The 11,355-nt window shown below is 49.8% G+C and overlaps 2 pseudogenes; both read left to right on the forward strand.

The window, feature by feature from the left end:
• Nucleotides 1–835: 835 nt before the first annotated feature.
• Nucleotides 836–2,513, forward strand: LOC147518385 (hyperosmolality-gated Ca2+ permeable channel 1.7 pseudogene; annotated as a pseudogene).
• A 6,590-nt stretch (nucleotides 2,514–9,103) lies between these two features.
• On the forward strand, nucleotides 9,104–11,140 carry LOC147518386 (protein CHROMATIN REMODELING 35 pseudogene; annotated as a pseudogene).
• The last annotated feature ends 215 nt before the right edge of the window (nucleotides 11,141–11,355 follow it).

Consider the following 11,355-nt stretch of genomic DNA (forward strand, 5'->3'; position numbering starts at 1 on the left):
CGGTGACAACCCGGTCGAGCCCGCTGGTGGGATGAGCCCCCGGATCGAAATGCTAGAGATACACGGGGCAATGAGAGAGCCCAACCGGCGACAACCCGGTCGAGCCCGCGGAGTGGGATGAGCCCTCCCATGGATCGAGATGTTAGAGATACATGGGGCAATGAGAGAGCTGCCCCAACCGATAACCGGTCGAGCCCGCGGAGTGGGATAAGCCCCCGCGGATCAGAGATGCTAGAGGTACATAGGGTAATGAGAGAGCCCCTGGTGGCGACAACCGGTCGAGCCCGCTGAGTGGGATGAGTCCTCCCAGCATCGAGATGCTAGAGGTACATAGGCAAATGAGAGAGCCCCATTGGCGACAATCCCGGCCTAGCCCAGCGGAGTAGGATGAGCCCTCTCGCGGATCGAGAGATGCTAGAGATACATGGGGCAATAAAGAGAGCCCAAACAGGCAGAGCTCCGAGCAAGCCCACGGAGTGGGATGAGCCCTTCACGGGACAGAAAGGCAAGAGACAGGCCGGTCAAAGAGAGTAGCCCCCAGAGCCTGGTTGAGCCGCAGGTCGAAGATACAAAAGAGATATGCGGACATGAGATCCGAATCAAACATGGGGGCAAGCTGAGTTGCCCCTCATCAGGCTTCATTCCAAAACAGAGACAGTAGGGGTGATGAACCTTCCGCGAGCCAGAGTTCCAAACTGCAATTGGAAGGGGACGAGGCCCTTTGCAGACGGGATATTGAGGTCCATGAGTAAGGGCAAAGGAGATGAGCCCTTTGGCGGATACAATGTTGAGTTCTGCGAAAGGGTGAGACACTCCGTGCACATAGTAGTAAGTTATGTGGAGGGGAGCTTATGGCCTAGACAAGACACTCTGCGGGTACGATAGTGAATTTTGTAGACGAGAGTGGATAGCTGGGTTGAGACACTTCGCTGGCATGGGGATGAGTTTGAAGAGTGAGAGCGAAGGGGATGAGAGCCTTCGTGGATACGCTAATGAGTTACATGAATGAGAACCGATAGAGTGAGACACTTCACAGGCATACGGTCCAGTAGCAGAGTGTGAAATGTCCTGAGGAGAAGAAGACTACGTACAGTCACAGGACAATGTGGATATCTAGAGTTCAAAGAAAGAGACAAGGAAGTTTGAGGACTTCTCGGGTCCACCGTCGTCATCGCCGCCGAACCCGAGAAGGGGGCAATTGTAGTAGCCATATTCAGGGATGTATCTCATAAGTACTGGGCCAAGAGATAAGGCCCAGACCATAGTGTGTATAGGGCCCAGAATATGGGCCCAGGACTAAACTATTGCCTTAGGAGTAAACCCTAAAGAGAGGGATATAAAAAAGAGGAGGAGAGAGAGAGAAAAAGGGGGGGGGCTGAGAATAGAGGCAGAGAGGGGTGAGGAGTGAGAGGTGAACTACGGCGGCTTGATCCCGAAAGGGTTAGGCAACCTAATTGGTGCAGCCGATCTAAAAGAGAGCGAGAGTATGAGTAAAAGAGGAGGTCACGGTTTTGTGTTGTAACAAATGGCGCCGTCTGTGGGGAAAAAACTGTAGATGCAATCGACTACTACACTGCCGAAATTGATAAGTTATCTAATAAGCTATAGAGAGGGAAAGAGTTACAAGTGATCCTAAGGCTATTATGCCGGCTGCATTTGTCTCATTCAGAACCCGATGGGCCGCAGCTGTTTGTGCTCAAACTCAACAATCGAGTAATCCAACTTTGTGGTTGACGGAGTGGGCACCCGAGCCACGTGATGTGTATTGGAGTAATCTTGCAATTCCGTTTGTTGAAATCACCATCCGAAGATTGATTATGGCTGGTGCAGTTTTTTTCCTTACCTTTTTCTTCATGATCCCCATTGCATTTGTTCAGTCCATAGCAAACCTCGATGGAATTGAGAAGGTTTTCCCTTTTTTAAAGCCTTTAATTGAGAAAGAGGTTGTCAAATCAGTGATTCAAGGTTTTCTTCCTGGGATTGCACTAAAGATATTTCTCATTGTTCTTCCCACCATCCTCATGACTATGTCCAAAATAGAAGGTTACACGTCGCTATCAGTTTTAGATCGGAGATCAGCAGCAAAATATTACCTATTTATACTTGTCAATGTGTTTCGAGGAGCATTGGATCGAATCGCATTTCAAGCAACTCCATAATTTTATTAAGCGATGCAAAATGAGATTCCAACAACGGTTGGTGTATCTATTCCAATGAAAGCCACTTTCTTTATTACATACATAATGGTCGATGGTCAAGGGGGAGTTCTTTGGAGAGATTCTTAGGTTGGTTCCACTTGTTATGTTCCACCTCAAGAATACATTCTTAGTGAAGATTTAGCGAGACAGGAACAAAGCTATGGATCGTGGTCCTTGGACTTTGCTTGCTGAACCCGAATACAATTGTATTTCTTGCTTGGACTTGTCTATTACGTGGTCACGCCCATCCTTCTCCCTTTCATTATCGTCTTCTTTGGTTTCTCTTACTTGGTTTTTAGACATCAGGTTTGTTAACCCATGAACTCTGTTTATTTCTTCTACTTTATCTTCGTTAGAAAGGCATACACCGCGGTAGGTAACTCTTTCTTTTGCCGTCATGTACATAATTGACGGACGAGTAGTTACACCGGGGGCATGCCCCCGGCCTTGGCAGAGATGTATGTGGGAGAGCCCTAACCGGCGACAACCCGGTCGAGCCCGCGGAGTGGGATGAGCCCTCCGCGGATCAGAAATGCTAGAGATACATGGGGCAATGAGAGAGCCCCAACCGGCGACAACCCGGTCGAGCCCGCGGAGTGGGATGAGCCCTCCGCGGATCAGAGATGTTAGAGATACATGGGGCAATGAGAGAGCCCCAACCGGCGACAACCGGTCGAGCCAGCGCTGAGTGGGATGAGCCCTCCGCGGATCAGAGATGTTAGAGATACATGGGGCAATGAGAGAGCCCCAACCGGCGACAACCGGTCGAGCCAGCGGAGTGGGATGAGCCCTCCGCTGGATCGAGATGTTAGAGATACATGGGGCAATGAGAGAGCCCCAACCGGTCGAGCCGAGCCCGCGGAGTGGGATGAGCCCTCCGGATCGAAATGCTAGAGATACATGGGGCAATGAGAGAGCCCCAACCGGCGATAACCGGTCGAGCCAGCGGAGTGGGATGAGCCCTCCGCGGATCGAGATGTTAGAGATACATGGGGCAATGAGAGAGCCCCAACCGGCGACATAACCGGTCGAGCCAGCGGAGTGGGATGAGCCCTCCGCGGATCGAGATGTTAGAGATACATGGGGCAATGAGAGAGCCCCAACCGGCGATAACCGGTCGAGCCCGCGGAGTGGGATGAGCCCTCCGCTGGATCGAGATGTTAGAGATACATGGGGCAATAGAGAGCCCCAACCGGCGATAACCGGTCGAGCCCGCGGAGTGGGATGAGCCCTCCGGATCGAGAGATGTTAGAGATACATGGGGCAATGAGAGAGCTGACCGGTGACAACCCGGTCGAGCCATGCTGAGTGGGATGAGCCCTCCGCGGATCAGAAATGCTAGAGATACACGGGGCAATGAGAGAGCCCAACCGGCGACAACCCGGTCGAGCCCGCGGAGTGGGATGAGCCCTCCGCGGATCAGAGATGTTAGAGATACATGGGGCAATGAGAGAGCCCCAACCAGCGACAACCCGGTCGAGCCCGCGGAGTGGGATAAGCCCCCGCGGATCAGAGATGCTAGAGGTACATAGGGTAATGAGAGAGCCCTAATTGGCGACAACCCGGTCGAGCCCGCGGAGTGGGATGAGTCCTCCGCAGATCAGAGATGCTAGAGGTACATAGGGCAATGAGAGAGCCCCAATTGGCGACAATCCGGTCTAGCCCGCGGAGTAGGATGAGCCCTCTGCGGATCAGAGATGCTAGAGATACATGGGGCAATAAGAGAGCCCCAACAGGCGAGAGCCCGAGCAAGCCCACGGAGTGGGATGAGCCCTTCACGGGACAGAAAGGCAAGAGACAGGCCGGTCAAAGAGAGTAGCCCCCAGAGCCTGGTTGAGCCGCAGGTCGAAGATACAAAAGAGATATGCGGACATGAGATCCGAATCAAACATGGGGGCAAGCTGAGTTGCCCCTCATCAGGCTTCATTCCAAAACAGAGACAGTAGGGGTGATGAACCTTCCGCGAGCCAGAGTTCCAAACTGCAATTGGAAGGGGACGAGGCCCTTTGCGGACGGGACTGGTCCCCACAGAACTCAAAACAGAGATTCTTCCACCGTCACTCCCCTTAACCGAACTTCCAAACAAAGACGTCACTTCATTCAGACTCTCAGTACTCAATACACCAACATCATTCTCACCTATCTCATTAACCAAATTCCACAATGCATAAACATCTTTCTTCCTAATACCAGTTCCAAAAGCTAGGACAAGGCTATCCCCGACTCGAGTACATGTCTTCATCTTATATTTCTTCATACCCCATTTATGAAATCTAATCAAACTATCACCTGATTTCGCGATCAAATGAATTTTGCTTGTTTTGAGTATTTCATTAGGTAATTTGCTCTCCACAATCAAACTCGATCCTTTAAGAAGCTGGCACGTTAGGCGACACCAACCCACCAATAATTTTTCGATTGACTCACTCGGTTCCAAATGAGTCGGTGACTAAGTCCTCAGTGGTGAAAAAACGAGCTGAAGCTGTTGAGAAACCGATCCCCACAGACGGCGCCATTTGTCGCACCACAATACCGCGACCCCCTACTTTACTCGTACTCTCGCTCTCTTTTAGATCGGCTGCACCAATTCGGTTGCCTACGTACCCATTTCGGGATCAAGCCGCCGTAGTTCTCCTCTCCCCTCACCCTCTCTGCCTCTATTGTTCGCCCCCTCTCTTCCTCTCTTCTCTCTTCCTTTTTATATCCCTCTCTTAGGTTTACCTCATGGGGCCTAGTCTAGTCTTGGGCCTATCTCTTGGTCTCAACACATACTGTGGTCTGGGCCTTATCTCTTGGCCCAGTACCTATGTGATACATCCCTGAATATGGCTACTACATTTGCCCCCTCTCGGGTTCGGCGGCGATGACGACGGTGGACCCGAGAAGTCCTCAAACTTTCTTGTCTCTCTCTTTGAACTCTAGATACCCACAGTATCTTGTGACTGTACGTAGTCTTCTCCTCCTTAGGACATTTCGTATCCATGTACTCTGCTACTGGACCGTATGTCTGTGGAGTACTCAATCCATCAGTTCTTGTTTATATACCCTATTAACGTATCCCCAAAGGATCTCATCCCCTTCGCTCTCTCCCTTCAACTCGATACAATGCCCCAAATGTGTCTCAACCCAACCATCACCTCTCACATAGAACTCCCTACCATATCAGCGGTATGCCTCCCCCAGCCCCCTGCTCTCTTTCGGAACTCATCAGCCTGTCTGCGGAGTGTATCACCCTAGCCACCATCTCTCCTTCAGAGAACTCACTGCCCTGTCTGCGGAGTGTATCACCTCAGCCGCCATCTCTCCTTCAGAGAACTCACCACTATGTCCGCGGAGTGTCTCAGCCCTGTCATAAGCTCTCTTTCACATAGCTCACTACTATATCTGCAGAGTGTCTCACCCTTTCATTTCCCTTTCGTAGAACTCCGCTGTCTCATCCCCTTCGCTCTCTCTCTTCAACTCAATACCACGCCCACAATGTGTCTCAACCCAGCCAACACCTCTCACATAGAACTCACTACCATATCAGTGATACGCCTCCCCCAGCCACCTGCTCTCCTTCTCGGAACTCACTGCCCTGTCTGCGGAGTGTATCACCTCAGCCACCATCCCTCCTTCAAAGAACTCACCACTATGTCCGCGGAGTGTCTCGTCCCCTGTATTTCTCCTTCTCATAACTCACTACAATGTCCGCAGAGGGTCTCCGCCCAGCCATAAGCTCTCCTTCATAGAAATCTCTATCATGTCCGCGGAGGGCTCATCCCCCCCGTTGTCTCTGCTCTGGAATGGAGTCTGATGAGGGGTAACTCTGCTTGCCCCCAGGTTTGACTCGGATCTCATGTCCGCGGAGGGCTCATCACCCCCCGTTGTCTCTACTCTGGAGTGGAGAGTCGGATGAGGGGCAACTCCACTTGCTCCCAGGTTTGACTCGGATCTCATGTCCGCAGAGGGCTCATCCCCCCGCTATCTCTGCTCTGGAGTGGAGTCTGATGAGGGGTAACCCTGCTTGCCCCCAGGTTTGACTCGGATCTCATGTCCGCGGAGGGCTCGTCCCCCCCGTTATTCAGATCTCATGTCGTGATATCTCTTGCATCTCCGGCCTGCGACTCGGCCGGGCTCTGGGGGGCTCTCTTTGACCGCCTGTCTCTTGCCTTCCCTGTTCGCGAAGGGCTCATCCCACTCTGGGGCTCGCTCGAGCTCTCGCTTTGTTGGGGCTCTCATTGCCTCATGTGTCCCTAGCATCTTTGGTCCGCGGAGGGCTCATCCCACTCCACGGGCTTGACCGGGTTGTCGCCGATTGGGGCTCTCTAGTTGCCCCATGTATCTCTAGCATCTCTGATCCGCGGAGGGCTCATCACACTCCGCGGGCTCGCTCGGGCTCTCGCCTGTTGGGGCTCTCTCATTGCCCCATGTATCTCTAGCATCTCTGATCTGCGGAGGACTCATCCCACTCCGCGGGCTCGCTCGGGCTCTCGCCGGTTGGGGCTCTCTCATTGCCCCCCTCAGATCTCCAAAGATCATCGATCCACGGAGGCTCATCCCACTCAGCGGGCTTGCTCAGCTCTCGCCGGTTGGGGTTCTCTCATTGCCCCAAGTATCTCTAGCATCTCCGATCCGTGGAGGCTCTCATCCCACTCCGGGCTCATTTCGGACTCTGCGCTGTTGGGCTCTCTCATTGCCCCATGTATCTCTAACATCTCTCGATCAGCGGAGGGCTCATCCCACTCAGCGGACTCGACCGGATAATCGCGCGGTTGGGGCTCTCTCATTGCCCCATGTATCTCTAACGTCTCCAATCAGCGGAGGGCTCATCCCTTTCCGCTGCTCGACCGGTTGTCGCCCGGTTAAGGCTCTCTCATTGCCCCATGTATCTCTGGCGTCTCGATCGCGGAGGGCTCATCCCACTCCGCGGTCTCTACCGGTTACCGCCCGGTTGGGGCTCTCCCATTGCCCCATGTATCTCTAGCGTCTCTGATCCGCGGAGGGCTCATCCCATTCCCCGGGTTTGCTCGGGTTGTCGCTGAGGGCTCATCCCCCGCTATATCTACGCCAGAGTGGAATCTAGTGAGGGGCAACTCAGGTTGCCCCCATGTTTGATTCGGATGTCACCTGTCCGCATATCCTATCCCGCTCGAGGCTTCGGACACGCCAGTCCGGGACAGCTCTGCCTGCCCCACACGCGCTGTTTGGACACGAGGGTCCGCAGAGAGCTCATCCCCCCCGCACTCATTCGGATAGCCCCACGACATATCCGCGAAGGGTCTTCTCGAACCCCTCCGCTCTCCTTCGGAATGTGCATCCGGGAACTCCGGCTCGCGGAGGGTCCCATTATCTGGCTTTATAAGTGGGATGGATCCATCTCCCAATACTAGCTCAATCTCCACTCTATTCCGCGGTACAGCGGATCTTTCTCTTTCTCGGTAACCTGTTGCGGTGTATGCCTTTCTACGTTTTTTGTAATCATCATTACCAGACAACACTACCAGTCAGTCACACCACTCATAGCCACCATCATAACTGACATGAGCATTCACTACAAGCATCACCAATGCCGAGCAATTAACCTCCACAACCGATCTTATACGAAACACACCAATCGAACAAACACCGTGCACCCCACCCGAGCACCGCCGTCGTAATCAGTATAGACACACCAACAATTCATCTCGTCTCGTCTTCTCCGATCACATACTAGCAGCCCGCGCTTAACGCATCCTACGCTCCTGTGTGCAATAATAAAGACGTCCTCTTTTTCCACCTCGGTCCTTGGAGGTGATATGAAAGCGATGCTTCCCGCACTACCCGATTCAAAATAGTCGTACTTAGCCTTCTCGACCTTTCTTTCTCCACAATACTAGCGGCAGCAATGACACATTCACTTGGGCATCTTCACATGCGCTAAGTGTTAACTGTTTAAGCTCACTATAAATCGGTCCCAATATTTCCAAAGCTAGTCCATTCCTTACATGCAAGTCGGAGAATTTCTCATTTAGTGATTTGAAAGAACCGCGTCTCCATGAGACCTTCATTTGACGACGTTCCAAGTTTCGCTGCAGATCCTCAATCCTTTTGGTTGCAGCGTTAACCGAAGTCGAATGTGGGCTGCCCACATTTATGGCATCATTGGGACGGTTGAATTGCTGGTGTCGGGCAGTCTTCCAACGGATGCATCAAGGTTTGAACCATCTCCATAACTTCGCAAGAGTGAAGCTCCACTCTTTCTCCAACATAGATAATTTTTCCCCACATCCTTTTGCAAAACTTCTACTTTATTGAAGAAAAGAGCTTCCATTTCATCTGATTTTTGCTCCATTGTGTACAATTGAAGGTGCATATCATCTGTTCTCGATTGGTAATCAGAAATTTTCTTACCACTCAATGATCCTTGCCTCAAGATCGTTATCCTGTTGCTTCAAGCTTCATACGTAACCCGCAGATCACATAAAGCCGCTTGAAGCAAGTTTTCCATTACTCTTCTCATTTTCGAATTCTTCATTGACCTTCATCGCTCTCGATTCAAGTCCATCGCCACGACTCTCAAATAGCTTTATGCGTGCTTTTAGCTAACGTAAAAGTGATCGATGTTTCAAAGAAATCCCTCAAGAAACAAAACGCCGCTAGCGGGTTTTAACCACTCTTCATTCTCGAGAGAAAAACTTTTGAAAGGCAGTAGAGGTAAGTATCGACTCTTTCTCTAGGAAGTAAATCTTTTGGCAATTGAAAGCTTAGTATCGAGTAGCCTCATAATCAACAACCTATGATCCCAACAGTGAATGAGTAAGCTTCCGTCAATATAAAAGGTGTAGAAGGTCTTACGGTTCCATCCAGACGTTCTTTGGTCTCCAAGATCTCTTGCTTAATTTCAAGTGATATTTTTTCTGATAGTGCTTGTACTCTCAAATATAATGGTGTGCAGTCAGCTAGTCACAGGCATCTTCCAAGCACACATCAAAAGGGAAGTTTGCTTTTATACTACATATGTTACAGCAGGCTTTCTCTTAGAAAGCATGTATGTTACAACTTTTTTCTCGTTTAGGTTTTGTTTAGGGCGAGTACGCGATAGGTCAAAAGGATTATATGTAGGTGGGCAGGGTAATAAATTGAGTCATGAAAGAAGTCCTCAAAGAGATCCAGATGATGGTCTCGGAGACATATGGAGGGAAATGTCACTAGCATTGGAATGCTCTAAGGATGCTTCTGAGACACCTTTTTGAAAACAATGTAAATGCAGAAAAAGAATGTGGCCATTCCTTTGTTCTCAAGGATGATCTGGGGTATGTTTGTCGGGTCTGCGGTGTTATCAGAAAGAGCATGGACACTATGTTTGACTTCCAGTGGGGAAGGGTTTCAAAGACCATGCGGACTTACATGTCTGAACCTCAGAGTACAAAAGAAAGAGAAGAATGTGGCGCTGCTCCCTTTCCTGGAGTTAATAGTTCTCATGATCTCGCAAAGTTTGATATATCATTGCGGCATCGAGGCACATGAAAGAGATGAAAGTGCATCAGCTTGAGGGGTTCAATTTCTTGGTTAGGAATTTGATATCTGATAACCCATGTGGTTGCATCCACGCACATGCTCCAGGATCTGGAAAGACGTTTATGTTGATCAGTTTCATTCAAAGCTTTTTAGCTAAGTATCCACAAAGGCTAGACCAATCGGGTTGTATTACCGAAAGGCATTTTGGCTACATGGAAGAAAGAGTTTGCAATATGGCAAGTAGAAGACTTTCCTTTATATGATTTTTATTCTTCCAATGCATTGAGTCGGGAGGAACAGTTAATGGTCTTGAAAGAATGGGTTGAACACAAGGGGATATTGTTCTTAGGGTACTCCACGGTTTGCTAGTATTGTGAGTAAGAGTGAAAGTAGCGGAAGCCTTGATGGCGTGTCATGATATAATTCTACTGCAGGTTCCTTCAATTTTGATTTGTGATGAAGGCCACACTCCTAGAAATGAGGAAACAGATGTCTTAAGGTCACTTGCGAAAAGTTCGGACACCTAGCTAGGAAAGTTGTATTGTCGGGGACCTTGTTTTGAGCCATGTGAAAGAAGTATTCAACATCCTAAATCTTGTCCGCCCCAAGTTCTTGAAGTCCGATACTTTTCAGATTATTAAAAGGCGTGTGATGAGTAGAGTCTGATTTCTAGTGGGAGGAGGCAAGTGAAAGCTGGTGCAGATGCATTGTTCTTTGACACCTTGTCGGGGACACTTTGCAGAATGATGATAACCTTAGAAGAAAAGTTCTGATCCGGACAAGACTGCAAGGGAAATGACAAGCAATGTTCTCCACTATTACAAAGGAGATTTTTTTTAGAGGAACTTCCCTGTGCCGGGTTGATTTTACTGATCCTACTCAATCTCGGTCCACAACAGACGATTATAGGCGGTTTGAAGAAAGTGGAGCAGTTCAAGAGAACGGCCATTGGATCTGCCGTTTCTCGCATCCTATGTTAAAAGAAATCTCCGAGGGTCCATTTTGTTGGCGACAAAGGGCTGCAGAGTTAATGACGAAGTTGGATAAGTTGTTAATGAAACTTGATGTTAGAGGCGGAGTGAAGGCCAAGTTTTTCGTTAACATATTGGGACTCTGTGAATCTTCTGGGGAAAAGCTGCTTGTGTTCTGCAAGTATCTCCTTCCAATGAAGTTCTTGGAACGGTTGGTCGTTCGCACCAAGGGTTGGAGGGTTGGCAAAGAGATCTTCATGATCAGTAGTTATGTTTCACAGCCAAAGTAAGTGCATGAGGAATGTTTGGCGAAATGCGCGTAAAGATGTTTGTTCTGTGTGCATGGTGAAAAAGGGAATCCTTCATGAAGGTTGCATAGTGATATGAAGGCGAGTTGCATGCAACGAATAACTCGGAAATCCAGAGGAACAAAGAGATCTAGAGTTTGGGACTGAGATCAACAGATTGGAGCGTCCGAATACAAATGGCAAGACGATTCTGAGAAGAGATGCAGACATACAAATGGTGGCGGGTTAGAGAGAAAGAGAAAAATTTTATGATGCCGTGGAACGAGTGGAGATTGAGTGATATTTACTAGATGATGTTTGGTCTATTCTTATGTGGGAAGAGATAGAGATGAGCTGCCTTTAAGCCAGAGAGTGGGGGGGATGAGCCCTCCGCGGACCCTCGTGTCCGAATCAAACATG

This window comes from Coptis chinensis, chromosome 2 (genome assembly GCF_015680905.1).
Source record: "Coptis chinensis isolate HL-2020 chromosome 2, ASM1568090v1, whole genome shotgun sequence".
Taxonomy (NCBI): domain Eukaryota; kingdom Viridiplantae; phylum Streptophyta; class Magnoliopsida; order Ranunculales; family Ranunculaceae; genus Coptis; species Coptis chinensis.